The sequence below is a fragment of the Otolemur garnettii genome, unplaced genomic scaffold (assembly GCF_000181295.1).
Source record: "Otolemur garnettii isolate 467f Iridium unplaced genomic scaffold, OtoGar3 scaffold00050, whole genome shotgun sequence".
Taxonomy (NCBI): Eukaryota; Metazoa; Chordata; class Mammalia; order Primates; family Galagidae; genus Otolemur; species Otolemur garnettii.
In genome coordinates, this window is record NW_003852445.1 from 7,497,021 (window position 1) to 7,503,661 (window position 6,641).

Here is a 6,641-nt window from a genome sequence, read left to right on the forward strand (position 1 = left end):
TTGGCGGGCCCAGGCTGGGGATTCGAACCCGCCACCTTAGGTGTATGTGGCTGGTGCCTTAGCCGCTTGAGCCACAGGCGCCGAGCCAGACCGGAAAACTCTTAAGTAACTTAAAACATTGATGTCATGTTATTTCATAAAATGTCTGAGTCATTTGTGAGATCTAATACTTTGGCTGTTTAGATTATTTGGGAAACTGAGTCAAGTCTTTTCTCTGTCAAAGAATAAGATTTTTGCCTTTTTAATTTTCTCATTAGTAGTTTGGCTAAGTGAATGATGAACTTTACAGTAAACTGTGATCTTGTTTTGTGAAAAGTGACTTTTTGGGGTGAGCGAGATTAAACAGAAAAGAAAATGGCATTGTGTAAGAAAGGCTCTTGTGTGGTAAACTTTTGTCCTGAAACAGAATGAATGGTTACTTAAGAAAAATGAAAGGGGCTCAGTGCCCGTAGCACAGCCACATACACCAAGGCTGGCGGGTGCAAATCTGGCCTGGGCCAGCTAAACAATAATGACAACTGCAATAAAAAATAGCTGGGCATTGTAGTGGGTAACTGTAGTCCCAGCTATTTGGGAGGCTAAGGCAAGAAAATCGCTTAAGCCCAAGATTTTGAGGTTATTGTGAGCTGTGATGGCACAGTACTCTACTGAGGGTGACATAGTGAGACTCTGTCTCAAACAAAAAAAAAAGAAAAGAAAAGAAAAATGAAAGGAAGGATAAAACAAAGTTTAGCATGTTTGTCAATTGTCTGTGCAGGTTACATAGAACTCATTAAAGGAATTTATGAAGGAATTTACATATGATCCAGTTGGCTATGCTTTATAAAATTTGGCTACCTGGTTCCCTTTAATTTAAAAATCATACTACAAGGCTGGGTGCAGTGGCTCACACCTGTAATCCTACCACTCTGGGAGGACAGGTGGGTGGAACACTTGAGCTCACGAGTTCAAGACTAGCCTGAGTAAGAGTGAGACCCTATCTCACTTAAAAAAAAAAAAAAATTGAGGCAAGAGAATCTCTTGAGCTGAAGAGTTTGAGGTTGCTGTGAGCTATTATGCAATGGCACTCTACCAAGCAGTAAAAGTGAGACAAGTGAGAGTCTGTTTAAAAAATAAAAAATCATGGCTTGGCACCTGTGGCTCAAGTGGCTAAGGCGCCAGCCACATACACCAAAGGTGGCAGGTTCGAACCCAGCCTGGGCCTGCTAAACAACAATGACAACTGCAACAAAAAATAGCTAGGTGTTGTGGCAGGTGCCTATAGTCCTGCTAGTTAGGAGGCTGAGGTACAAAAATCATTTGAGCCCAAGAGTTTGAGGTTGCTGTGAGCTGTGACGCCATGACACTCTACCAAGGGTGTCACAGTGAGACTCTGTCTCAAAAAGAAAAAAAAACAAAAATAAATAAATAAATAAATAAAATTTAAAAATCACACTACAGCCCAGTGAGTAACTCACACCTGTAATCCCAGCACTTGGGGGAGGCTCAAGTGGGTGGATTGCCTGACCTCACAGGTTCAAGACCAGCCTGAGCCAGAGCAAGACCTCTCTAAAAATAGCCAGGCGTTGTGGTGAGTGCCTATAGTTCCAGTTACTTGGGAGGCTGAGGCAAGAGAATCACTTGAACCCAAGAGTTTGAGGTTGCTGTGAGATATAAAACCACAACACTCTATGAGGGCAACAAAATGAGACTCTGTCTCAAAAAAAAGAAAATCATACTATAGGGCTTGATGCCTGTAGCTCAGTGGTTAGGGCGCCAACCACATATGCCGGGGTTGGTGGGTTTGAACCTGGCCTGGGCCTGATAAACAACAATGACAGCTGGAACAACAGCAACAACAATAGCCAGGTGTTGTGGTGGGCACCTATTGTCCCAGCTACTTGAGAGGCTAAGGCAAGAGAATCACTTAAGCCCAAGAGTTTGAGGTTGCTGTGAGCTGTGATGCCATGGCACTCTATCAAGGGTGACATTGTGAGACTCTGCCTCAGGGGAAAAAAAAAATCACACTACAGGAAGTTTACTTATTTATTTTTTATTTATTTATTTTTTTTCAGTTTTTGGCCAGGGCTGGGTTTGAACCCACCACCTCTGGCATATGGGGCCAGTGCTCTACTCCTTTGAGCTACAGGCGCCACCCGGTTTACTTGTTTATTTATTTTTCAGTAACTTGCCTAAAAGAAACAATCTTTGTGTTGTCTGTATTAGGGTTTTTTTGTTGTTGTTATTTGTTTGTTTGTTTTGCAGTTTTTAGCCGGGACTGGGTTTGAACCTCTGGTATATGGGGCCGGTGCCCTAGTCCTTTGGGCCATAGGTGCCGCCCCTGTATTAGGGTTTTGGCTAACTAGAGAAGACTGAACTTTAAAAGGCTTAAGGATTACCCCCATGTAACTTCCTGTATTGCCTTTAGGAAATAGACTTGTGATTCTATTTGAAAAATGTTTTAGGCCTTTGATATTTGACAAACTTTTCAAAATCACAACTCGTAATTTGGTCATTTTGAAACATTAAGACCACAGCAAGTATGAGAAAAACATATTGACTTATTCAGTGAGTTAAAACTGTATAGGAAATATTGTCAAATGTGAAATGGTACTTAATTTTCTGTGGATTATGTTCATATATATACATATATTCTAATATTATAAAATATTGATTTATCTTACTGTATGTCATCAGTAATAATTTTTTTTGAGACAGAATCTCACTTTGTCACCTTTAGTAGAGCGCTATGATATCATAGCTCACAGCAACCTCAAACTCTTGGACTCAATTGATATCATAGCTCACAGCAACCTCAAACTCTTGGACTCAATTGATTATCTTGCCTCAGCCTCCCAAGTAGCTGGGACAATAGCTGCCCATCACAATACCCAGCTATTTTTAGAGACGGGATCTCGCTCTTGCTCAGGCTGGTCTCCAATCCCTGAGCTCAGGCAATCTGCCTGCCTCAGCTTCTCAGAGCACTGGGATTATAGGCATGAGCCACCATGCCCAGCCTCGGTAATAATTTTTGATTCATCTCAGAAAGTGTTAGTTTGTTGATTTTTTGAGACAGAGTCTCATTATGTTGCCCTCAGTAGAGTGCAATGGCATCACAGTTCACGGCAACCTCAAACTCCTGGGCTTAAGTGATTGTCTTGCCTCAGCCTCCCACAAGTAGCTGGGACTACAGGCGTCTGCCACAACACCCAGCTGTTTTCTTGTTGCAGTTGTCATTGATGTTTAGCTGGCTGGGGCTGGGCTCGATCCCACCAGCCTTGGTGCATATGACTGGTGCTATAACCACTGTGCTACCACTGTGCTATCGGCGCTGAGCCAGAAAGTGTTTTTTTTTTTTAAATCACTAAGTCCAAAGTTTGTCCTTCAAGGAAAGTAATGGAAAGGCTAACGGGTCCTCTCAAATACAAATTTCTGATAGCTTTGGAGATCATTTACCACTGGACTAAAAGCACACTTCCAGGACTTGAATTAACTAACACGTTCATGAGTAATTGCTAACCTAACCTCGAATAGAACAGAAATTAATTACATGGGACTGAGCTGATATTTATGACTTGTTATTTGAAATATTGCTAATTCTTTCTGTGTTCTGTCTTCAAGAAGTCAAGAAAACCCTTTTTCTTTCTTTCTTTTTTTTTTTCTGAGATGGCGCCTCAAGCTATACCCCTGGGTAGAGTGCCATGGCATCACGCTCACAGCAACCTCCAACTCCTGGGCTCAAGCGAGTCTCCTGCCTCAGCCTCCCAAGTAGCTGGGACTACAGGCGCCCGCGCCACAACGCCTGGCCATTTTTTGGTTGCAGCCATCATTGTTGTTTGGCGGGCCTGGGCTGGGGATTCAAACCCGCCACCTTGGGTGTATGTGGCTGGCGCCTTAGCTGCTTGAGCCACAGGTGCCGAGCCCTTTCTTTCTTTCTTTTCTTTTTTTTTTGGAGACAGAGTTTCACTTTGTCACCCTAGGTAGAGTGCCATAGTGTCACAGCTCACAGTAACCTCCAGCTCTTGGGCTTACGCGATTCTCTGGCCTCAGCCTCCCAAGTAGCTGGGACCATGGGCACCTACCACAACTCTTGGCTGAAGAAAACCCTTTTTCTATCTCTTGTGCTACTTATAGCCTGTATCAATGTATGGATTTGTAAATAAAATTTGAAACATTTGTTCTTCCTCTTTCCTTGATTTCTCCAGAATTTGAAAACCATTTGTAAATATTCTTAATTTCTGACAATATAGTTATTTGCCTAAGTTCAATAAGAATCTGTTTTCTGGGGAGCACCTGTGGCTCAGTGAGTAGGGTGCCAGCCCCACATACCAAGGGTGGTGGGTTCAAACCTAGCCCTGGCCAAACTGCAACACAAAATAGGTGGGCATTGCAACTGGTGCCTGTAGTCCCAGCTACTCGGGAGGCTGAGGCAAGAGAATCGCCTAAGTCCAAGAGCTAGAGGTTGCTGTGAGCTGTGACACCACAGCACTCTACCGAGGGTGATAAAGAAGACTCTGCCTAAAAAAAAAAAAAGGAATAGTGGGTGGTGCCTGTGGCTCAAAGGAGTAGGGTGCCCGCCCCATATGCCAGAGGTGGTGGGTTCAAACCCAGCCCTGGCCAAAAACTGAAAAAAGAAAAAAAGGAATAGCGTTTCATCTCATTCATTAGCAGCATCCACAGTTACTTGATAATATCATTGAACCATGAACACTTTGCCTGTGGTCTTTTTTTTTTTTTTTTTTTTTTTTTTTTTGGAGTTTTGGCCAGGGCTGGGTTTAAACCTGCCACCTCTGGCATATGGGGCCAGCGCCCTACCTCTTTGAGGCCTGTGGTCTCTTTTATCACAACTGCAGAGACTATGCCTTTGGGAAATTGAACAAAGATAGATAATAAGGTGAAAGCAAACATCCTCCAATTATAAGAAAGAAAACCTATAATCATAGTTTTAAAACCTCTTAGTTTAGAAAAACATCAACCGAATAAAGAATCTGGGTTAAAGGCCAGGCATGGTGGCTCGTGCCTATAATCCCAGCACTTGGGAGGCCAAGGTGGGTGGATTGCCTAAGCTCACAGGTTAGAGACCAGTCTGACCCAGAGTGAGACCTTGTCTCTAAAAGTAGCCAGGCATTGTGGTGGGTGTCTATAGTCCCAGCTACTTGGGAGGCTAAGGCAAGAGAATTGCTTAAGCCCAGGAGTTTGAGATTGCTGTGAGCTGACACCACACTACTCTACCAAGGGGTCCTTCATCATCAATCTGTAAGTAACAGTTAGTTAAATAGAATTTTCTACATATTCCTTGTTCAGCTGCTAGTACAGCAGTTCTCACCTGTGGGTTGCGACCCCTTTTAACTGTATTAAAGGTTTGCAGCATTATTAGGTTGAGAACCACTGTGCTATAAAGTAGTCTAGGGCCAACTTGTTTTGATAAATAGCAATTTCTTTTTTTTTGAGACAGAGCCTAAGCTGTCACCTTCGGTAGAGTGCTATGGCATCACAGCTCACAGCAACCTCCAACTCCTGGGCTTAAGCGATTCTCTTGCCTCAGCCTCCCAAGTAGTTGGGACAACAGGCACCTGCCACAATGCCTGACTTTTTTTTTTTGCAGTTGTTGTTTAGCTGGCCCGGGCTGGGTTCAGACCCACCAGCCTCGGTGCATGTGGCTGGCACCGTAACCACTGTGCTGTGGGTACCAAGCCTAGGGGTTTTATACAAAATACTTTCCTAGTAGTTGGAGTAGAGTGTCCTAGATGGGTAGATTCATGCACGGTCTGCGCTACAGTAGTTCCCAATAATTCTGGCACAACTATTCTTCCATTTGGTGAATGCATCCAACAATCATTTATGGCAAATGCTTGCTCTTATGCTAAACACTCCAATTCTTTTTCTTTTTTCTTTTTTTTTGAGACAGTCCAAAGCTGTCGCCCTGGGTGGAGTGCTGTGGCGTCACAGCTCACAGCAACCTCAAACTTTTGGGCTTAAGTGATTCTTTTGCCTCAGCCTCCCAAGTAGCTGGGATTGGGGGCACCTGCCACAACGCCCAGCTATTTTTTGGCTGTAGTTGTCATTGTTGTTTGGTGGGCCTGGGCTGGATTTGAACACACCAGCTCCAGTGTATGCGGCTGGTGCCTTAGCTGCTTAAGCTACAGGCACTGAGCCTCCAATTCTTTTTTACTATATATAGGAGTTACATTTGGGACCCGAGGTAGTAGGCCTGCCAATACACATTGGCTTGCTGCTACCTAGTGTGCTTCTACGTCAGTTTTAGTATTTCCTAAAATGACACGTCCTTGCCTCTTTTTGGTGTCCTTTGCAATGTATTACGCTCACCTTGCTAGGTTTCCATACAGCCTTCAATAAGCTTTATATTTCTTTCTTTCTTTTTTTTTTTTTAATTAGGGCATATCTTTTCCTTTTATTTATTTATTTTTTTGGCCAGGGCTGGGTTTGAACCCGCCACCTCCAGCATATGGGGCTGGCGCCCTACTCCTTTGAGCCACAGGAGCCACCCAAGTTTTATATTTCTTGGTAATACTTTATTTTCCAGCTTAGTTTAATAGTCCTTTATCTCTATACAGTGCACCATGCACATGTAGGGTTAAAAAGGACTTTCTTTGAATTAGTATAAATGTTGACTATCTTTTTTTTTTAATGTTGACTATCTT